Source organism: Molossus molossus, unplaced genomic scaffold (genome assembly GCF_014108415.1).
Source record: "Molossus molossus isolate mMolMol1 unplaced genomic scaffold, mMolMol1.p scaffold_m16_p_5, whole genome shotgun sequence".
In the NCBI taxonomy this organism is placed as follows: Eukaryota; Metazoa; Chordata; class Mammalia; order Chiroptera; family Molossidae; genus Molossus; species Molossus molossus.
In genome coordinates this window covers 70842035-70866498 of record NW_023425388.1, presented here as the reverse complement: position 1 = coordinate 70866498, position 24464 = coordinate 70842035, and the positions used below count along the sequence as shown (strand labels likewise).

General features: G+C 36.2%; 1 protein-coding gene and 1 pseudogene across 1 annotated transcript in view; both read right to left on the bottom strand.

Annotated features, from left to right (window-relative positions):
• ZBTB20 (zinc finger and BTB domain containing 20) overlaps positions 1-24464 on the bottom strand; it is an 811826-nt gene that overhangs the window by 696426 nt on the left and 90936 nt on the right. The gene's annotated exons all lie outside the window — the stretch shown is intronic.
• LOC118617737 lies at positions 23183-23586 on the bottom strand (annotated as a pseudogene).

The window sequence follows — 24464 nt, the reverse complement described above, 5'->3', positions numbered from 1 at the left end:
AAAATTTTTCACTGATACTTTTATATTCAATTAATCTATTTTTAATTACTAGTACATTACTAGTACATTTGTGAATTAGGACTGTAAAAAAAGTGACAAACAAAGCAAAATTTAACAAATGTAAATGATCTGTGATATAAAAACATATTAGCCAAGACATATTATATGCTGTATCCAATTAATTGATTATTGGTTGAGATAAACTTTGCAATATATATGTGAACTTGAAGTACATATATATTTCTTATGTTGTGAAATAAATGTGAACAAAATTATTTCATTTCTTCTTTTTCCCTAAAACTACCAAAATTCATTGTTCCTACTGATAAACTGCCAGGTCCATGGGCAACAAATTAGAGAAATGCTGTTATAAAGGACAAAAACAGAAGTCTGAATTAGGATAGGTGATGCAGCAAAGACAGATCTTTGCTACACGTAAGAAAACTACTCTACGTAATTGAGCAACTTTCAAGAATAGCAACCCATCACATCATAAGCAATGCTTCTTGCCCTCATCTGTGACTGAAAAACATCCTTCATCCAAATACCTTATTATGAATCATTGTGAAAGAAAACACCAACCATAATCACATTCAATGAATCTCTTGAGTAATAAAACCTCAGATGAACAGTCGAGTCTGTATGTAAGTGAGCTTCCTTGGTGTGAAATGGCTTAGAAGGCATCTGAAAAGGATCTTCTTTTGAGCAATATCTCACGCAAGCAAAACAGAGTAACACGTGGTAGATATAATTTCAGTATATTTTCTTTCTCAATGTTCATTTTATTTTTACAGCAAGCTCATGCATTTGTCTGGCACATGATGATACAAATCCTTACGTAAATTTCCACCTTCTAATGGCCATATCCCTCAGTCATAATAATATGACTTCTAAAAACATACTGCAGAATGAGAGGCCATGAGGGAATGCCATAGAACCAAAAGCAATGAAGATTACAGATATGCAGTGCAGGGTCTTTCAAAGTCAATTGTTACTTTCTGCTGAGTTTGCTTACTCTCCACATATTGCAACCAACTTTTCCTTTGGAAAAAAAGATGTAGTCAAGAGTAGACTCTGACTTATTTCTCTAGTTATTAAATTCTGAGTGTTTTCTGGTATATGGTTGGAATTATTGTATTTTGCAGGAAACATTCAGAAACAAAGAATCTGAAGCTGCGTCAGAATGTTGTTACAATTTATTTAACACAAAAAAAATCATGATTTAATTGATGGCAAATAGCTTGCTCTCGTACATAAATGTACCTCATACATGGTAAAATTGAGTGTTTATAAAGTGTGTTCCTTATGCAGTTACCTGGAATTGTGGCACTGTCCTGATCCCAGAAAGACTATGATCATAATGTTGGAATGAACAAAACAAATAACTAATAATAGCTGATAAAATTTTTCTATATCAGATACCAATTATCTTTTTACTTGAAGTGTATCTACACACACAAGAAAAATCTATTATTTTTATTTAATGCCATTGGCCTTTTATTCCTGAATTACTTTAGCTAAGATAGAAAAATTCTCACACAAGCCTGTGCAACACCCATTCCATACCATCTTAAGGCCTGTGTACTTAATGTGGGTTTAAATCCTATGCCAAAGTCGGAGTCTTGGTATCCTGATTTATATTGGTAAATCGAAATTATAATTAAAATAATATGCCAACCAAAGTGTCTGTCATTTCAGGTAAGATAAATAATCTTGGCTGAATTAAAACAAATGTTGAGATAATTATTACTGTTTACATTTCCAAGTAAACATAAGCTTCACAAAATGAATCAAACTCACAACTGCTACTCTCACAGAGCTTATGTATTAAGGAGGGCTGTAAAAGGTCATCCATCAGTCTCTTCTCACACACATAGAAAGTGAAACCAGTGATTTGTCCTTTGTTTATAAAGATGTGACTATTTTTTTAATTTTTGTTTACATTTTAATTGAGCATATCTTAAATACTTCTGTCTTAAAACAGTACTTTTTGGATGATGTACAAAAGAGTATGTATTAAAGATTATTATCTGAAAAGGCATTTATAATAATTGATGTATGTTCTAGTTTACCTGTACAACTTCCTTCAGATACACTTTTAAAAAAATGTTTTTCTTGCCCTGGCCGGTTTGACTCAGCGGTTAGAGCGTTGGCCTGCAGTCCGGAGAGACCCGGGTTTGGTTTCCGCTAAGCCATGTACGTACCTTGGTTGCAGCTTGTCCCCAGCCCTGGTTGGGTCATGTGGGTGGCAGCCACTCCACTCAATGTGTCCTTTCACATGGATGTTTTTTTCTCTCTCTGTCTTCCTCTCTCTCCCTCCCACTCTATCTGAACAAAAAATGGAAAAATGTCCTCAGGTAAGGATAAAAAAACAATTTTTTTTCTTTATTGATTTTTTTTTCTTTTTAGAGAGAGAGCAAGGGAGAGGGAGAGGGAGATAGAAACATTAATGAGAGAGAACATCGACAGGCCACCTCCTGCATGTCCCACACTGGGGATAAGGCCCACAACCTGGGCATGTGCCTTAACCTCTTGGTGCATGGGTCAATGCTCAACTACTAAGCCACACCAGCCAGGCCAGATACACTCTTATCTGCAAACTTCACTCCAACCTTATTTGTACCACAAACCTGTCACACACTTTTTTTATTAACCTTCAGGCATTGGGACAAGCAATTTCCTCTTTTTTCAATAATACCCTTAGACTTCTACCTCTGGGTAATTCCTACACTCCTTTTCAGTAAAATCTTAGCCATCATGTCCTACAGGAAGCTTCCCTGGCTTAAGTTAGGTGCCCCTATTATATGCCTCTATAATTCTCTGTAGGAAATTAATTCAACAGCAATTATTGTACAGTATTTGAGAATGTCCAATGACTTGCCTGTCTCCCCTCTATACAATATGTTTTTTGAGGACAGGGAGTATTTGGTGATTACTTTTATATCTCTAGCAACTAGACAAATAGTAGGTATTAACCAAATATAGTATATTTTAGAATATAAGGCAAACTGTTTACACAGTAGTATTTCACAGAAGAGAGGCTCCATGTCTTAGGGCACACTACCAATTATTTCATTTTAAACAACAAATTACTACTTGGGAAATATTTATTAGATTGAAATGACTTCAACCAGTATTGGCTTTGGATGGTTTTATAGGTCATTTTGCTAGAATAGTTAAAAATGGAAACAAAAACCTTTAATACAAATTCAGTGTTTCTTCCTGGCAATTTTATTCACACTTGTAAATGTTGGATGTCAAAGTAAATAAGGCTATCAAAGATCACTTAGAAAAGCAAAAAAAGTAGATGGTTACATCATAGTGGTTATAAATATACACTTAAGGGACAAGTGTTAAAAGCTCCTAGTCTTATGCAAATAGTATTTGTGTCTTGTGATAAAATTTTAAGTGACAATATCATACCAGGATTTAAACCATGCTATAACTAAAATAACTTAGATAAAACTGAAGATGATGTTTTTCAGAAAACTGTAAAAGATATTAATTTTTTAAATGCATGTGAAGGATCTGCATAAAATTGATACATAAAATTAGGACAGAAAAACAATATTAGTAATTAAAATGTTATCTTATGTGGCATTACTTTTAATTACACATGGCACTAAATAGGAAGTTAAAGAATCATTTACTTATTTCCTCCAAAGTTTCCCCCAAAAGTTTTTACCATGATAAAACAGAGAATCACTGACTTAATAATAAGAGTTATCTTATTTGGGGCTTTTATGTAATTGTCTACATATATGATTAAATGAGTAATGAACTAAGTGAATGAACTAAGCTCTTTTCCATCTCCTCTTAGAAACCAAAACTAGTTATTACATTATCAAATACTTTTATATAAAAAAAAAGTTTATAATACATTTTACAAGTTAACATAACTTGGGAATATATGCAGTCATATGATTGGTCCTCTGCATCTCACAATGGTTTCTTGATTTCATTTAACTTTCTACAATACCTGCAATAAATATTTAAGCAAATACTATCTTACAAATAAAGGTGAACTAAAATGTAAACTCAGAGAACTTTTCTTTTTTTTATCCTCACCTGAGGATATTTTTCCATTTTTTGTTCAGATAGAGTGGGAGGGAGAGAGAGGAAGACAGAGAGAGAGAGAGAGAAACATCGATGTGAAAGGGGCACACTGAGTGGCTGCCACCTTCACGACCAACCAGGGCCCGGGGAAAACTGCAACCGAGGTACGCGCCCTTAGCGGGAACCAAACCCGGGTCTCTCTGGACCGCAGGCCGGCATTCCAACTGCTGAGCCAAACCGGCCAGGGCTCAGAGAACTTTTAGAAAGAACTTTTTATGTATGGATTCCAGTTCTGATTAAAGTATATAATCAATATGTCAAACTGATATGGACATATGGCTAGTATATCACTATGTAGTTTCATCTACAGAAAAGTGTAACAATAAAGGGATGACAATAAAATGAAAACTTTAAAACTCAATTAGAATAGAATGATAAAGTCAATCTAGAAACATAGGAAGAAAAAATTATAGAATACTAATTTTGAAATGTTGCTTTACCATTTTCAAGCACTTTCTTCCATTTCAGGTCCCAATTCTGCCCCAATACTCAGAAATTCCAAATTGCTCTAATCCAAATTATAAAAGAATTCATTGAAAGTTTAAAAGGCTAAATCTTTAAGCTTAAAGTACCTTGGCTAAATTTTCTGTTGGGTATATTCATTCAATAATTCATTCAGACATTTAGATACTAATTCAATAAATAAGTATTGTGATCCTATTACATTTTGAGTACTGTGTTAGTTCCCAAAATGACAATAAGATGAAAAATTAGACACAACCTTGTTTTCATTAAACTAATGCATAGTGGAAGCCTGACATGAATCAAGAATCACATAAATAATTACATAATTATCAGCGAGAACATTTTGGAGGGAAAAAATAAGATTTTATTATATGATTTGAGAAAGTAATCTGACATCTGATCAAGATTCCCTTCAATGATGTTTAAGCTGAGATATGTGGGATGAGTATAAGTTTGAAGGCTGGCAGGCTAACGCTGGTAGGGGCCAGGATAAAGATTTAGAGGTTTTTTTCTTAAATGAATATATAGGCCAATAAGAGCTGTTATTTAATTGTTAAAAAATTAATGTTGCTAAAATAATCTTTTTTTTAATCCTCACCTGAGGACTTTTTTTTTTTTTTTTGCATTTATCTTCAGATAGAGGGGGAGGGAGAGAGGGAGGAAGAGAGAGAGAGAAACATCAATGTGGGAGAGACAATTGAGTGATTGCCACCCATACAACCCCAACCAGGGCCAGAGACAAACCACAACTGAGGTACGTGCCCTTAGCGGAAACTGAACCCAGGACTCTCTGGTCCGCGGGCCAATGCTCCAAACACTGAGCCAAACCGGCCAGGGCTAAAATAATGTCTAGATAGTTTGTCCTACTAAGTAGGCTAGAAATTATTCTAGTAATGTTGTTCATAATCTCTATGTGCTTCACAAACCCATTTTTACATAAGAAATTTCAGTAAGTTCTTTTTCCAATTATCACAAATTCAGAATTAGTCATATCTTAATGCAAGAGGCTTACTCAAAATTTGATAATACCAGTTTTCTAAAGATGAAAGTGCCTAGACTACAGTACTATCTTGTGTACTAAAGAAATATGAAAGCCTAGGTGATATCTCAGTTGGTTAGAGGGTTGTCCCGACATGCCAAAGACATATGTAAAAATCAAACCAATGAATGTATAAATAAGGAAACAAGTTGATGTCTCTCTCTCTCTCTCACTCGCTCCATTCCTTTCTCTCTCTAAAATCAATCAATAAATAAAAATTTTTAAGAAATATGAAGTCAAAGAGATAAAATTAGAATTAGATTGTATTATTAAATGGGAATTCATCATCTTTCCTCATGCAAAGTTTATAATCAAAAGATAAACTTTCTCTTTGGAAGAAGGTGTCAAGCTTTAATTTCTACCACTGATTATCCTATACAAACAAACAAAATCAAGCCTAATTCAATTTATAAATTTATAAATTTAAATTTCAAAGAGTATTATTACAATTTTGAAGTGTATTTAATTTTCTATTATAACACTATAAATACTTTTATAATTTTTCAGAATCCCACCATTGCAAAACAAGCACTGTAAACTTTTGGTGTTTAAATTGTTTTTAGTTACTATTAGCAATAAGTTTCATGTTTTTAATCAGGTTTTTAATTAAATTTAAAATCTTTATAATCAATCAATCTCACTAGTTATTTAATTTTTTTTACACTGTAGTAAAATCAATCCCATTAGTTATTTAATTTTTTTTTTTTTTACACTGTAGTAAAATCTACAATAAAGAGCTAAAATCAGTGCCCATGATTCTCTCATTTGGGTAGCCACTTTGACTCTCTTTTCAGGAATAGTGATTTTTTTCCTAAAATATTGTCAATACAGGTCTTGAAGTACAAAACAAAACTGCTGGAAAACCACATGAAAAAAAGCAGCAACTATTTTTAATAAAAACTCTCAGCAAAGTGGGAATAGAAGGATCATACCACAACATAATAAAAGCCATACACGACAAACCTATACCAACATCATACTCAATGAACAAAAACTAAAAGCATTTGCCTTAAAAACAAGAACAAGACAGGGATGTTTACTTTCACCACTCTTATTCAACATACTACTGGAAGTCTTAGCCACAGCAATCAGATAAGAAGAAAAAAATAAAAGCCATTTAAATTGGAAAGGAGGAAATGAAACTGTCATTATTTGCAGATGACATGACATTGTATATAGAAAACCCTAAGGACTCCACAAAAACAAAACAAAACAAAACAAACAAACAAACAAACAAACACAAAAAAATTAGATTTAATAAATAAATTGGAAAAGTAGAATACAAAATCAACATCCAGAAATTGTTGGCATTGTTATTCACCAATAACGAACACACAGGAAGACAAACTAAAAAAAAAAAATCCCATTTACCATTGCAACAAAAAAATTAGGATACCTAAGAATAAACTGGACCAAGGAGGTAAAAGACCTGTTCTCACAAAACTACAGGACATTGAAAAAAGAAATAGAGGAAGATATAAAAAAGTAGAAGTATATACCCATGTTCATGGATTGGAATAATCAACATCATTAAAATGTCCATACTTCCCAAAGCAATCTATGTATTCAATGCAATATTTATTAAAATATCAATGGCATACTTCACTTCACAAATCTAAAACAAACACTCCAAAAGTTTATGTGGAACCAAAAAAGACATCTAATAGCCACAGCAATCTTGAAAAAGAAGAAGAGAGTTGGAGGAATCACAATTCTGGATTTCAGGTTATATTACAAAGTCATTGTAATCAAAACAGCCTTCTACTGGAACAAAAACAGGCATACAGATCAATGGAACAGAACAGAAAATTCAGAAATCAACCCAAGATGTTATGCTCAATTAATATTTGACAAAGGAGGCAAGAGCATACAATGGAGTAAAGACAGTCTCTTCGATAAATGATGCTGGGAAAATGAACAACTACATGCCAAAAAATGAAACTAGATTACCAACTTACACCACACAAAAGAATAAATTCAAAATGGATAAAAGACTTAAATGTCACTTGTGAAACCATAAAAATTCTAGAAGAAAATCTAGGCAGCAAAATCTCAGACATCACATGTGGCAAAGTTTTCAATGATACATCACCTAGGGAAAGAGAAACAAAGGGAAAAATTAATACATGGGACTACATCAAACTAAAAAGCTTCTGCAAAGGAAACCAGCATCAAAATGTAAAGGGAACCCACTGTATGGGAGAACATATTTGCCAATGATACATCAGATAAGGGGTTAATATAAAAAAATATACAGAGCACTCATACAACTCAACAAAAGGTAGACAATCCAATTAAAAATGGGAAAAGGACCTGAATAGATCTCCAAAGAAGACATACAAATGGCCAAGAGACATATGAAAACATGCTCAATGTCACTAATCATCAGAGAGATGCAAATTAAAATGACTATGAAATATCACCCCACACCTGGCAGAATGGCAGCCATCAACAAATCCTCAAACAAGTGCTGGAGAGGGTGTGGAGAAAAGGGGACTCTAGTACACTGTTGGTGGGAATGCAAACTAGTTCAGCCACTACAAAAAACAATATAGTGTATCCTCAAGAGAGTAAAAATTGAACTGCTATTTTACTCAGTGATTCCACCTCTCAGAACATATCCTGAGAAGCCTGAAACACCAATCAGAAAGAATAGCCCTGGCAGCGTCGGCCTGCAGTCCCGAGAGACCCAGGTTCAGTTCCCTCTAAGGGAATGTACCTCCACTGCAGTTTGTCTCTGGCTCTGGTTGGGTTGTGTAGTGGCAGCCACTCGATGTGTCCCTTTCACGTTTCACGTTAATGTTTCTCTCTATTCCACTCTCTCCCTCCCACTCTATCTGAACAAAAAAATGGAAAAATGTCCTTGAGTGAGGAAAAAAATATATATATATATATGAACCCCTATGTTCATAGCAGCGCTATTTACAATAGCTAAGATCTGAAAACAGCACAAGTGTCCATCGGTAGATGAGTGGATAAAAAACCTGTGGTACATTTACATAATGAAATACTATGCAACTATAAGAAAAAAGATCTCTTACCCTTTGAGATGACATGGAGGGACCTGGAGAGTGTTATGCTAAGTGAAATAAACTAAGCAGAGAAAGACAAATATCATATGATCTCACTGATTTGTGGAATATAATGAACAAAATAAGCTGATGAACAAAATAGATCCAGAGACACAGAAATAGGGAACAGACTGACAAACTGCAGAGGGAAGGGGGGGTACAAGAAGAGATAAATCAAATAATTTATAGGCATATGTGCATAACCAATGGACACAGACAAAAGTACAGTGAACGGGGAGGGCAGGGAGGAGGGTGTTAAAGGGGGGGCATCTGTAATAAAAAAATTAAATTAAATATAAAATTTAATTCAACATAGAAAAAAACTGTTCTGTTGTTTTATGTGTTTGTTTTTGTTTTTCTTTCAGTTCACCACCAAAGTAGTTTAATTGATTTCAGGGACTATACAGGATTTATTTAAGTGTCATCATAATTCAGAATGGAAAAATGCTCACATGAGAAGTATACAAGGTTCAACCTTGTCTCCTTCCTCATCCTGAGAATGATGAGCTCACTAATGAGCAATAGTTCATTTCAGTGGAATATGTATTGAGTTCCTCACAATAATTATATATTTTTGCTTTTAATTAATGCATATGACTAAATTGATGTAAATTAAATATGCTTATATTAACATATTTATTAACGAGATTTCAGCCATCTTAACTTGCATTGTAATATATATACATTCTATAATTCAGGAATTCAGTACTGAAATCTGAGAATCATTTTTCTTCTTTACTTAAATTATCTCAACACCCTCCCTGTGTATCAGTCCATCATACTTAAATTCTGAATCAAACTTTTGAGAGATGCAATATAACACAAAAACAAATGTAAAAAATGAAAACTGACTGTAACAAAATGCATAGTTATCAGAATATGTTGCAAAGTTTTTATTTGGTTTAGTTTGTGGTGGGTTTGGTACTATAGCTAAAAAACCCTCCATCTTTACCATAAAAACTAAAAATGATTATAATTTCAATTAAATTGGGCTTTCATGTTCAATTATTTAAATTATTTACTCTGTAGGTATAATCATAGCCAACTATCTTCCATTAGTCAAAATCTGTTTTGAGCCCTGGACAGTACGGCTCAGCGGTTAGAGCGTCGGCCGGCAGTCCAGAGAGACCCGGGTTCGGTTCCCGCTCGCTACAGGCATATACCTCAGTTGCAGTTTGTCCCCGGCCCTGGTTGGTCATACGAGTGGCAGACACTCGATGTGTCCCTTTCACATCGATGTTTCTCTCTCTCTCTCTCTCTCTCTCCCTCCCACTCTATCTGAACAAAAAATGGAAAAATGTCCTTGGGTGAGGGTAAAAAAATCTGCTTTGAAAAAATAAAAATTCAGAATTTTAACATGAGGCATTAAAATATACCACACTTTTAAAAATATATATGTTTTCATTGATTTTTTTTTGAGAGAGAGAGAAACGTTGATGTGAGAGAGAAACGTTGATTTGGCTGTCTCCTGCAAGCCCCCCACTGGACATCAAGCCCACAACCCAGGCACGTACCCTGACCAGGAATCCAACCTGGAACTCTCAGTCACTCTCAGTGGGAAGTCGATCAATCCACTGAGCCACACCAGCCAGCATATTCCACATTTTTTACATACCCGAGACAGAAAACCTATCACTCAACTGATGAAGAAATAAACTATAGATAACTAGATGTGAAGAAAAACATTTCTTATTAAGATAAAAATATCAAATAATCTGTTAATAAAAAACACTATTTCATCTTTCAGTATAGGTTGTTCTTTTTCATTTGTCTTTCCAAGGAAGGGCTGAAATAACCAATAAGAGTCATATAGTTTAACTCGTCTTGAGGCTTTGTTAATTTAGGCTCAATAATTGGAATCATAGCAAATTTGTGAGTTTCTCACCCAACTCCTATATAAAAAATTTAGTGCTGGCCAGTTTGGCTCACAGGTTAGAGCATGAGCCTGCGGACCAAAGAGTCGTGGGTTCAATTCCTGGTCAAAGGCACATACCTCAATTGTGGGTTCAATCCCCACCCCCTGTCAGGGTTGTGTGGTAGGCAACCAATTGATATGTCTCTCTCACATTAATGTTTCTCTCTCTCTCCTCCTCCCTCCCACTCTATCTAAACAAAACAAAAAATTCAATGAAAAAAACCCTCAAGTGAGGATTTTTAAAAAATTAAAAAATAAAGAATTTAGGTTGAGAGATTATATTAATTGCCTCAGATTATTCAGTTAATTGGTAGCTGCTTTATAACCCAAACTCAGACCCAAATCTTTTCCAGTTTGGTGTTCTATTAGAACACTACATCATGCTCTGTGTTTAGTCTCTCTAAGCTAAATTTACACAGTTCAAACACAAATTAACAATGCATAATTAATTATTTGCCAAACCAAGAATAGTATTTGAAGTTATCCATTATCATGAAAGCAACGAATAGTTTGATAATACATAATTGGTTGATTTGACACTCTGATCTCCACAAAACCTAAACATGCAACAAAAACAAAAACACTAGAAATGGCTCCCCTACAGAAATTATTGTCACTACAATTATTCCTAAAAGTAACACAATCTTGTTGAATATTTTAGCACGTTATCCTTTTCACACTCAATAATTTTACTCTTATAATGCTTTATAGGCAATGGGGAAATGTAGAAAGTAATTATAAGAACCATTAGGACCTGACTCCAATTTTCATGCTAGTTCATGTTGAAAGGTTTTAGCCTCTAGTCACAGTTGTAGAAGTCAGAATTTTTACATAGTTCATGTTTTCTTGATAACACAAACATTCCAGAGGCTCCCTAAGACCAGAGCCATGTACAAAACTTTAACACGCAGCTTTTTGGTTTTCCTTTTGTTATCACTAATATATACAGCCACAAAGAAATTTAACCACCACAAACACAAACTTTTGTTCTCTCTCACTCTCTTTCTGTCTCTCTCTCTCTCTCCTCTCTCTCTCCTCTCTCTCTCTCTCTCACACACACACACACACACACACACACACACAGGAAGAAGCCAGCTGCCATGTCATCAGGACATTCAAGCAGCCCTTCAGAGAGACGTCTGTGGTAAGGAACTGATGCTTCTGATCAACAGTCAACAAAGAACTGAGGCCTCTTGCCAAAAGCCATGTGAGGAGGCCACTGTTGGAAGCAGATGCCCCAGTCTTCACAAGGCTGCTTTCTTTGCTAACATCTTGACTACAACTCATAAGAAACTGTGAGGTAGGACCACCCATCTAAGTAGCACCCTGATCACAGAAATGAGATAACAAATGTTTGTTGTTTTAGGTTGCTAAGTTTGAGGTAACTTGTTAAACAGCAAGAGATAAGCTAACACGCAAAATGAGATACTGGGTAAATTACATAGCTCTCTGAATCTGTTTCTTCACTGCTGGGAGATAACAGTCATACTAATACCAAACTTACATCATTATAAAGATAAAAAATATATAAAACACCATTTCTAGCAGACAGTAAAAGCTCAGTAACGGTTATTTATTACTTTACTATTATTATTATTATAAAATAGCAATACCATTAGCAAAGTTTACGATGTTTCATAATCTTTTGTCAATTCATTTTTACTTTATAAACCTAAGTGGTTAAAATTCACACACTAAAATAAGTACAGAGAATTAAAATAAATTATAGAGAATGAAATAAAAGTTTAAGAAGAAAATAGGAAGAATATTTTTATACCCTTAAGGTAGGAAAATTTTCCTTAGTATAATGCCAAGGTAAAAAAACTTTAAAAGAAAATATTGAGAGATGGGACTACATAAAAATTGAAGCTAAATGTAAAATAAACAATTTTATAAAAAAGTTGAAAGTCAAATGACAAAAGGATGAATATATACTATATTTTTTTAAATACTGTTAAGTGAGCCCGGCCGATATGGCTCAGTGGTTGAGTGTCCACCCATGCACCAAGAGGTTGATTCCTGGTCAAGACACATGCCCAGGTTGTGGGGCCATCCCCACTGGGGTAATGCAGGACGTGGCCAACTGATGTTCTCTTTCATCAATGTTTCTCTCTCTCTCTCTCCTCCCTTCTTCTCTCTCTAAAATCAGTAAAGAAAAAAAAAAGTTTAAAAAAAACAAACTGTTAAGTGAAGAAAAATTTAGCAAAAGTTCACGATTAATTAAAAAGATGCTACAAAATAAAGAAAATACAAAATCAAAATATCAGAGTATCACTTTCTACCTAGCCTAGATGAAACATTAAGAATTGATAAGGGTATCACGAATAAAAATGCTGTAGTACAAAAGGGATAGTGTGACCCCCATTTTTAATTAAGCAAATAAATAAAAACATAAGAAATTTAAGAAAAAAAAAGAATTCATAAGGGAATGGAGAAATTAACACAGCATTTTGAGGGTAAACTGGTCTGTAATTTTTATTAGTTAATTAATTTATTTTTGTTACAGAGGTTTCTCCCCCCCCACACACTGATTCCCCCCACTTCCCACCGTCCCCAGCCTTATTGTCCATGTCCATTGTTCATGTATACATGCATATAAGTTCTGTGTTTTATCTCTCCCCTACCACCCCTCTTTTGGGGATTGTGAGTCTGTACCCCACTTCCATGTCTCTGGGACTACCACATTCCTCAGATGGTTATGTTCATTATATTCCACAAATAAGTAAGATCATATGATACTTGTCTTTCTCTGTTTGGCTTGTTTTGCTTAGGATGATACTTTCCAGGTCCCTCCATGTCGTCTCAAAGGATAAGAGAGCTTTCTTTCTTATAGCTGCATAGTTCTCCACTGTGCATAGTACCACAACTTTTTTATCCATTCATCTACTGATGGACATTTGGGTTGTTTCCAGATCTGAACTATTGTAAAGGGTGCTGCTACGAACACGGGGGTACATATATTCTTTCTGTTTGGTGTTTCAGGCTTCTTAGGCTATATTCCTAGAAGTGGGGATCACTGGGTCAAATGGCAGTTCAATTTTTAATTTTTTGAGGTAACACCATATTGTTTTCCATAGTGGCTGCACCAGTCTACATTCCCACCAGCAGAGTACTAGAGTCCCCCTTTCTCCACACCCTCGCCAACACTTGCTGTTTGATGATTTGTTGATGGCAGCCATTCTGACAGGTGGAGGTGATACCTCATTGTTGTTTCAATTAGCATCTCTCCGATGATTAGTGATGTTGAACATTTCTTCATAGGTCTTTTAGCCATTTGTATGTACTGTTTGGATAGGTGTCAATTTAGTTCCTCTGCCCATTTATTAATTGGGTTCTTTATCTTCCTTTTGATGAACTGATGAGCACTCTATGTATATTGGAAATTAACCCCTTATCTGATATATCATTGGCAATTATGCTCTCCCATACAGTGGGTTGCCTTTCCATTTTGATGATTGTATCTTTTGCTGTGCAGAAGCTTTTGAGTTTGATGTAGTCCTTTTTCTCCTTTGTTTCTGTTGCTTCAGGGGATGTATCAGTGAAAATTCTGCTGCGTATGATGTCTCCAATTTTGTTGCCTACAATTTATTCTAGAATTTTTATGGATTCATGAGTCACATTTAAGTCTTTTATCCATTTTGAGTATATTCTTGTGTATGGTGTAAGTTGGTGGTCTAGTTTCATTTTTTTGCATGTAGCTGTCCAATTTTCCCAACACCATTTATTAAAGAGGCTGTCTTTACTCCAGTGTATGCTCTTGCCACCTTTGTCAAATATTAATTGAGCATATTGCCTTGGGTCCATTTCTGGGTTCTCTGCTCTGTTCCACTGGTCTATATGCCTGTTCTTGTTCCAGTACCAGGCTTTTTTTATTACAATGGCTTTGTAGTATAACCTGAAATCTCTCCAACTTTGTCTTCTTTTTCAAGATTGCTGTGGCTATTCGAGGTCTTTTTTGGTTTCATGTGAAATTTTGAAGTATTTGTTCTAGTTCTGTGAAGTATGTTGTTGGTATTTTGATGGGGATTGCACTGAATCTATAGATTGCTTTGGGTAATATAGACATTGTAATGATGTTAATTCTTCCAGTCCATGAACAAGGTATGTGCTTCCACTTTTTTATATCTTCCTCTATTTATTTTTTCAATGACCTGTAGTTTTCTGCAAATAGGTCCTTTATTTCTTCGGTTAAATTTATTCCTAGGTATCTTAATTTTTTTGCCGCAATGGTAAATGGCATTGTTTTCTTAGTTTCTCTTTCTGTGAGTTCATCATTGGTGTATAAGAATGCCATCGATTTCTTCACATTAATTTTGTATCTTGCTACTTTGCCAAATTCATTTATTAAGTCTAGTAGATTTTTTATGGAGTCTTTGAGGTTTTCTACATATAGTATCAGGTCATCTGCGAATAATGACAGTTTCACTTCCTCCCTTCCCATTTGGATCCCTTTTATTTTTTTCTTCCTGCCTAATTGCTGTGGCTAAGACTTCCAGTACTATGTTAAATAAGAGTGGCAAAAGTGGGCATCCCTGTCTTGTTCCTGTTCTTAAGGGAAATGTTTTTAGTTTCTGCCCATTGAGTATGATGTTGGCTATAGGTCTTTCATATATGGCCTTTATTATGTCGAGATATGATCCTTCTATTCCCAGATTGTTGAGCATTTTTATCAGAAATGGGTACTGGATTTTGTTGAATGCTTTGTCAGCATCTATTGATATGATCATATGACTTTTATCTTTCATTTTGTTTATGTAGTGTATCACATTTACTGATATGCGAATATTGTACCAGCCTTGCATCCCTGGGATGAATCCCACTTGGTCATGGTGGATAATTTTTTTGATGTATTGCTGGATTTGATTTGCTAATATTTTGTTCGGGATTTTGGCATCTATGTTCATCAGGGATATTGATCTGTAGTTTTCTTTCTTTGTAATGTTTTTTTCTGGTTTTAAAATTAGAATTATGCTGGCCTCATAAAATGAGTTTGGAAGTCTTCCTTCTTCTTAAATTTTTAAAAATAGTTTGAGGAGAAAGGGTATTAGTTCTTCTTTGAATGCTCGGTAAAATTCCCCGGTGAAGCTGTCCAGGCGTGGGCATTTGTTTGCTGGGAGAGTCTTGACTACGTCTTCAATTTCTTTTGTTGTTATTGGTCTGTTCAAGTTTTCTATCTCTTTCCAGTTCAGTTTTGAGAGACTATGTGTTTCTAGAAATTTGTCCATTTCACTTAGATTGTTGAATTTGTTGCCGTATAATTGTTCATAATATCTGTTAACAATGTTTTCTATTTCTGTGGTGTCAATTATTATTTCTCCTCTTTCATTTCTGATTTTGTGTATTTGGGTTCTCTCTCTTTGTTTCTTGGTGAGTCTAGCTAACGGCCCGTCAATCTTGTTGATCTTTTCAAAGAACCATTTCTTTGTTTCATTGATCCTTTGAATTTTTTTTTTTTTTTTGGTCTCCATGTCATTTATTTCTGCTCGTATCTTTACTATTTCCTTCCTTCTACTTGCTCTGGAGTTTTCTTTCCGTTTCTTTGTCTCTACTTATGGCCTTTATTTTGAAATCTACTTTATCAGATATGAGTATTGCTACGCAAGCTTTTTTTTGCTTTCCGTTTGCTTGAAATATTTTTTCCATCCCTTCACTTTCAACCTATGTGAGTGTTTTGTTGTGAGGTGGATCTCCTGTAAACAACATGCTTTCTTATCCAGTCAGCTACTCTGTGTCTTTTTATCGGAGCATTCAAACCATTCACATTTAAGGTGATAACTGATATGTACTTATTTATTGCCATTTTTTTTAGTGTGGTTCTATTTTTCTTCCTATTTCTTCTACTAATTACAGCAGTCCTTTTCGCATGTTTTGCAGTGCTGGTTTGGTATTAATACATTCCCTTAGCCTTTTTTTGTCTGGAAAGCTCTTTATTTGAACTTCTATTTTGAATGATGTTCTTGCTGGATAAAGTAGTTTTGGATTCAGATCCTTGTTTTTCATGACCTTGATTACTTCATGCCACTCCCTTCTGGCCTGTAGTGTTTTTTGTTGAGAAGTCAGCTGAGAGCGTTATGGGGTTTGCTCTGTAGGTAACCTGTTGTTTATCTCTTGCTGCCTTTAGGATTCTCTCTTTATCTTTAATTTGTGGTATTTTAATTACTATGTGTCTTGGTGTGGGCCTGTTTGGGTTCTTCTTACTTGGGGCTCTCTGTGCTTCTTGAACTTGAATGCCTTCTTCCTTCACCAAGTTAGCAAAGTTTTCTATCACTATTTCTTGAAATATATTCTCTAACCCTTGCCCATTTTCTTCCTCTAGAGACTCCAATGATGTGAATATTATTCTGTTTCCAGTTGTCCCACAGTTCTCTTAAGCCGTCTTCCTGTTTTTTAATTGTTTTTTTCCTTTTGGTTTTCTGATTGGTTGATTTTTTTCTACCCTGTCTTCTAATTCACTGATCTGGTCCTCAGCTTCCTCTACTCTGCTGGTTAGTCCTTCCAATGTGTTCTTAATTTCTACTATGTCATTCTTCGTTTCCACTTGGTTGGTTTTCAATGTTTCTATATCTTTATTCATGGTGCTGATGTCCTTACTCATGATGTTGAGCTGCCTCAAGATCATGGCTCTGAACTCTACCTCTGATAATTTGCTTAGCTGCATTTCATTGATCTCATCTTAGAATAGAGTTCTCTTGTTCTTTCATTTGGGATTTGTTTCTTTGTTTCACCATTTGGGCTATCTCAGTGGGTTTTAGAGCCTGCCAAATTTTCCCTGTGGGTGTAGATGTTCTGCAGTTTGTGGCTCCCTCTACAGGGTTTGGATGAGCCTGGGTGGGCCCACGTTAAACACCAGTGTCAAGTCTTACTTTCCTGGGTGGATCTGCAAGCCCAGGAAAGGTTCAGTTATTCTCTAGCTTTTTCCTGGTGGCTAGTAATCTCGGTTACTCAGTGCCTTGGAATGTAGCCCTGGTGTTCTGCATAAAAGGATTTCCAGAGGGTGGGATAGATGCTGGTTGTTAATGAGCCTCAATTTGCATTTCTTTGCCTCACCTGGGAAAGGCTGAATCTCCAAGGGGGGTGGACTGATGCTTTTCCCCACATCTCTGGGAAGCAGCACATTGGCCACCATCCTTTTTGGCTGCAACTCAGCAAAAACTCTGAGTGCCCTCCAAATCCCAGGTGTCCCCACAGAGTTCCAGCACAGTCTGCCCTCCCTCTGCTGTAGCCCCCAGGTGAGTGGCTGTGGCTATTTTAGAGCTCTGTCCTGGCTCTCTGCACTGTGGAGTGGGCTTGGCCTTTATTCCCCAAGGGCGCTGCTCACAGCTAAGACTGCTGCTGTCCATGTGCTCCCAGCCCACCAACCTCTCATGCTTCTGCAGATCCTACTAGTGTCCCTGGTTATATGGTCCTGTCCTGCTGCTTTTCTGTTGCTTTTACTGAGGATTTATCTTTATTTTAGTTGTAATTCCCATTTGTTCCTGGGAGATCATCTGCATAGCTTGTATTCATTCTGCCTCCATGTTTCACATCCTCTATGCTTATCTTGTGCGCAGGTGGGTTGCACAGGCCTGTCTGGGGCCCCGGCACCCTGCAGGTTCTGCAGGTAACTGGATTGCTCAGGCCCTTTGGGGACCGGGCTCTATGCCTATCTTATGGGCAGCGGGTCGCACATGCCTCTCTGGTGCTTCAACACCCTGCAGCTCCCATGGATAACTGGATGGCACAGTCCCTGCTGAGTTGCACAGGCCTCTCTGGTGCTTCAGCACCCCACAGGTCCCCTGGGTAACTAGATCACACCGTCCCTGCTGGGTGGCATCGACCTCTCTGGTGCCCCCTCACCCTGCAGTTCCCTAGGGCAGGCAGCTGGATGGCACCAGTCTCTCTCGAGCTCCAGCTTCCCACTGCTCTTGTGAGTTACTGGACCGCACAGGCCTCTGTGGAGCCCCAGGTCCCACCATTGGCAGCTGGGAAGTGCTGCTGCCCCGTGGGGCTCAACTCTTGCTCAGCTTTTGTTATAGTTTTTGGGGATGGGTCTCAGCTGCTGGTCTATGCTTCTGTTGCCTGGGAATGAATGTCTGCTACCCAGCCTCTGTTGCTGGGGGTATATCTGGACTCTGATTGGGCTGCTACTATGGGGGATGGTGCTGGGCTCCGGGCTGTCTGAGGCTTCCACAACTGGCACCTTGGGAGCTCCACTACTGTGCACTGGTCTATGTTGACACAGAGTGTCCACTGGTCTGATGGTGCCAGGTGCGCTGGTGGGCTCAGGTTGCTGGGCCCTAGCCCCTCCCACTGCCTCCTCCCAGGGAAGACCCGAGATCTTCCAAAATGGTGGGACCTCCCCACAGCGCAGGGAAAAATGACCTGAAGAGCCGCTTACCGTGGTAGCCGGTTGCTCCTATCCACAGCACAGGAACTTTCTGCTCCAGGTCTCTGCACTGCTCGGGTTTGGTTGTCTACCTTCGCGTCCACTCACACTCTCTCACACACTCGCTCACTCTCTCATACACTCACCCTCCCTGCGGTCCTGCCCGCTACCATCTTCCTCCTGGTCCGAAATTTCTGAAGAATATTCTGGCAATATATATCACAGTCTTTTATGTGCACTTCCCACTGGAGCTGGCAATGATTTTATCCTAAGAAAATTATCACCCAATATACAAAGAGTCATCTACAATGATACACATATATCCTTGAAAAACAAACCTGTCTCCTCTATTTCTAAGATTTTTTTATATTAATGTATAGAATATATATGTTGTTATTTTGTTTTTTTAAACTGTCTTCTCTTCAAAAATTAGTAAAAAGGATATATATAACTATAATGTTCTCCAATGAGGGATCCCCAGTTTATATCTAGATAATTAAATCATACAGCTATCTAGCTTTTCATAGCCAAATCCTTCCTTCTCAAGTTTATGGCATATCATTTATATCAGTAGCTACCAATATTTACTTAGAGGGTATTGTGGCTTAATATGAGAAGAGGAGAAAAAATAAAAAAGAAATATTTTTTCCCCTTTTACTTCACAATACAATTTTAAATGAAAAGTAGCTACATAACAATAAGTTGTATCTAATTAGTACCTCAGAGTATGATTTATTCTGTTGGAGCACTCTTTAAGCTTATCTATTCCAGAGTATGTGCTCATATAAATTCTCTATTGAGATTAAAATAATCACCGTATTCCAATTACTTACACATAATTTTCAAAGTTATTATAGCGCCACAGAATTAAACATCATCTCATCACCCTTCTGCCTTCTCCAGCAGCTCTGGTGGATAAGTTGCCATTGCAACTTCACTCATCTACAGCCATCTCTCTTGACTGAGACAATATATTTCTTTTCATGCACCCGAAGATTGGATTCATTTTTTTAACTTAACTTAATTGATATATACATTACATTCAATATAATGGACAGACTTTGAGTACACAATTGGCTGCATTTTGACAAATGTGTATGCTCATTTAACCACCACCATAATCAAGATACAGAACATCTCAATGTACCCTTTCCTATTCAATACTCCATCCCTACTCATGGCCCTAGGCAATCAATGATATGCTTCCTGTCACTAAAGATTAGTTTGCTTAATATATTATGGATGCTTTGGGTCTAGCTTCTTTTCCTCAGTATAATGTATTTTAAATCCATGCATATAAGTACTGGAAGTCCTAGCCACAGCAATGAAGACAAGAAGAAGAAATAAAAGGCATCCAAATTTGAAAGAAAAAGGTAAAACTGTCATTATTTGCAGATGACATCATACTGCAGAGAACCCTAAAAATTCCACCAAAAAACTACTAGAGAGTAGCAGGGTATAAAATAAATACCCAGGAATCAGTTGCTTTTTTATACCAATAATTAACTTGTCAGAAAGGAAAACTAAGAAAACAATCCCATTCACAATTGCTTTAAAGAGAATAAAATATCTAGGAATAAATTTAACCAAGGATATCAAATACCTGCACTTGAAAAATTATAAGATACTGATGAAAGAAACTAAAGAAGATACAAATGAGCAGAAGCATATACTGTGTTCATGGATAGTTAGAATTAACATCATTAAAATGCCCATACTACCTGAAACAATCTACAGAGTCAATAAAATTCCTATCAATATACCAATGGTGTATTTCACTGAACTAGAACAAATATTCTAAAAATGATATGGAACCACAAAAGAGCCTGAAGAGCCACAGCAATCTTGAGAAAGAAGGACAAAGTCAGAGAAATTACACCACCTGATATCAAACAATACTACAGGCCTAGAGTAAACAAAATAGCATGGTACTGGCACAAAAATAGACATATAAGTCAAACAGAATAGAGAGTATAGAAATAAACCCATGCCTTTATGTTCAATTAATATTTGACAAAGGAGGCAAGAACATACAATAAGGGAAATATAGTCTATTCAATAAATGTTGCTGGAAAAATTGGACAGATAACATGTAAAAAAATGAAATTAGACTACCTTCTCACACCATATACAAAAATAAACTCAAAATGGATTAAAGAATTAAATGGAGGACTCAAATCCATAAAAATCCTAGAAGAAAACATAGGCAATAAAATCTCAAACATTTCTTGTGGAAATATTATTTTCTGATATGTCTCCTCAGGCAAGGGAAACAAAAGAAAAAATAAAAATAAACAAATGCAACTAAACCAAAATAAAAAGGTTTTGCACAGCAAAGGAAACCATCAACCCACTTTGGGAGATTGGGAGAATATATTTGCTAATGATACATTTGATAAGGGGTTGATGTTCAAAATTTATAAATAACTTACAAAGTTCAACACCAAAAAAACAAACAATCCAGTTTAAAACATGGCCAAAGGACTGAACTTCTCCAATGATGACATACCGATAGCCAATAGACATGAAAAGTTGCTTGATGTCACTAATCATCAAAGAAATGCATATTAACACCACAGTGAGACATCACCTCACACTTGTCAAAATGGCTAGTATCAACATACCAACAAACAATATGTGTTGGCGAGGATGTGGAGAAAAGGGAAACCTTTTACATGTTGATGTAAATGCAGATTGGTGCAGGCACTGTGGAAAACAGTATGGAACTCAAAAAATTAAAAATGGAAGATTCTTATGACTGTTCCCACTTCTGGGAATATATTTGAAAAAAACAGAAACACTAATTCAAAAGAATATATGTACCCATATGTTCGTTGCAGTGTTATTTACAATAGCCAAGATTTGGAAGCAGCCCAGATGCCCATCACATAAGTGGTTAAAAAAGCTGTGATACATTTACACAATGGACTACTACTTGGCCATAAAAAAGAATATCTTTTCCTTTGCGACATCATGGATGAACCTGGAGCATCATGCAAAGTGAAATAAGCAGGTCAGAAAAAGACAAAAATTATATGGTTTCACTCATATGTAAAATCCAATTAACAAGATGAACTAATAAGCAAAATACAGATTGACCAATAAATAAGCAGCAGGCTGACAGTTGTCAGAGGAACTAGGGGTGGAGGGCTCGGGGAGGGGTAGTGGAGGGATTGTGCAAAAAGAAAAAAATTCACGGACAGGGAAACGTGGTGATTGCCAGGGGGAGGAAAGGGGGGGGAGAGGTTATGGGGCAGTAAATGGTGATGGAAGGAGACTTGACTTGGGTTGGTGAACACACAATAGTGTACAGATAATGTGTTATGGAATTGTGCAACTGAAACCTATATAATTTTGTTAACCAGGTATAAAGGTAGTAAAAGAATGGGACATTTTCCTTTGGACCCCAACAGTATTTGAGAAGAAGGTTCTGGCACCAAGTAGAGTATCAAATTACTTGAACACTGGGCTTCAACTAGTGAAGGAGACAGTACTGGGCAATGGTTAAGAACCAGTACTATCCCTCCCAAACAAGGTGGATTAAATCCTGGCTGTGCTATGTACTAGCTATTGGACAGATTCTCTTTCCCCTTTGTGATTTAGTATCCCTCAATGAAAAAAAAAGGAACTCTCCAAGTATTCACCAAAGGTCTATTGTGAGAACCCTTGTAAGAATGCTTAGCTCAATGTATTTATCTTTGATGACTGTTAGTTACTGCGAGAATGAGACAGTTTTCAATGAAATTCAAGAAGAAAGGTATCAGGAAAGTGTAGGGCTTACAAAAAAGTATGTCCCTCACTTACTGAAGATTATTATTATACTATTATAAATAACATATCTAACTAAATACACAATACAATATTATATATGTATATGTATACTAATATTTTTGGACCATTTTTTTATTTTTTTTATTTGGCAATATTTATATTCATACAATGAAACTAAATTTTAAGAGACATGGGATGTCATTAGTTTGGATATCATTAGCTTATCATAAATATTTTTTATCGATTTTTTTTTTAGAGAGAGAGGAAGGAAGAGAGAGATAGAAACATCAATGTGAGAAAGAAACATTGATTGGCTGCCTCCTGCACACCCCCTACTGGGGATCCAGACCAAAACTCGGGCATGTGTCCTGACCAAGAATAGAACTGGGACCTCAGTCCATGGGACTACACTCAGTCTACAGAGCCACACCAGCCGGGTTTATTAGTTTATCAGAAGAGACACAGAAATAATTTACATGATGAAAGATTTCAGAACTTCAACGGAATGAGCAGCTTCACATAATGCCATTTTAATGGTGATTTATTTCAGTCTACATACTTTCCAAACATGTCACCATCTCTAAATAAGAAATAATCCTTGTCATCTGGAACTACTTTGGTAGTTCTAGAAGAACTTTACCTCCAACCTTCACACTAACTGGTTGAATCTCTCCACCCTTTCCTTGGAGTGGGATATAACAGCTACTACTGTTGCTTGAATACTTTTCCTTGAGATTTTTCTGGAAGCATAATGCTTCCTTTGGTTACAGTTTCCACAGCACTCCTTTCAATTAACACTCTTTCAAAGAGGGGAAGAAACTTTCTAAATGCCTGTCTTGCCATGACTCCGGCCACTGCAACTAGTACTCAGCTCTAGCACCACAGCAGCAAGGAGAGACCTGCAGTCTGGCCTGCTGGACATGTGAACTTCTATATATATACTAATCTCTTACACAATTATATATAAATATAATACCATTCTATATAATAACAGATACTAATGATATATAGTAATCTTGCTGTAGAATCCATACACAGTCTCCATTTCAGTTGATCCTGTGAAATAATGTTTGATGGAATAAACTAGCAGAGAAACAAAAACAAAAGGAAAGAAATAAAAAACAAAATCCATGCATATAGCTTATTCATTTTTACTGCTGAATAGTATCCATTATATAAATATGCCATAATTTTTGTCCAATAGACTGATGTGGGTCGATGTTCGTTTTAGGCTATTAAGAATAAAGCAGCTATGAACATTCATTTACAAGTCTTTCAGGTGGACACATTAATTTCTCTTGGGGAAACATTTAGGAGAGAAATTGCTGGACTATATGGTGAGCGTATGGTAAAACTTTATAAAAAATAGTCAAACAGTTTTCCCAAGTGGTTGTCTACCACCTTACATTTGTCACCAGCAAGGAATGAGAATTCTAGCTGCTCCATATCCTTACCATATATGGTATCATCAGAGTTTGTAATTTCAGCTATTCTATTAAGTGTGCAGTGCTATCTCCTTGCAGCTTTAATTTGCAATTTTTTTATAACTAAATCAAAAAATATGATAACTGAGCATATTTTCATGTATTATTGACCATTCTTACATCTTATTTGGTGAAAGATCAAAATATTTTGTTCACTTTTTTTTTCTTTATTGATTTTAGAGAGAGAGAGGAAGGGAGAGGGAGAGATAAAAACATCAATGAAACAGAACATCGATTG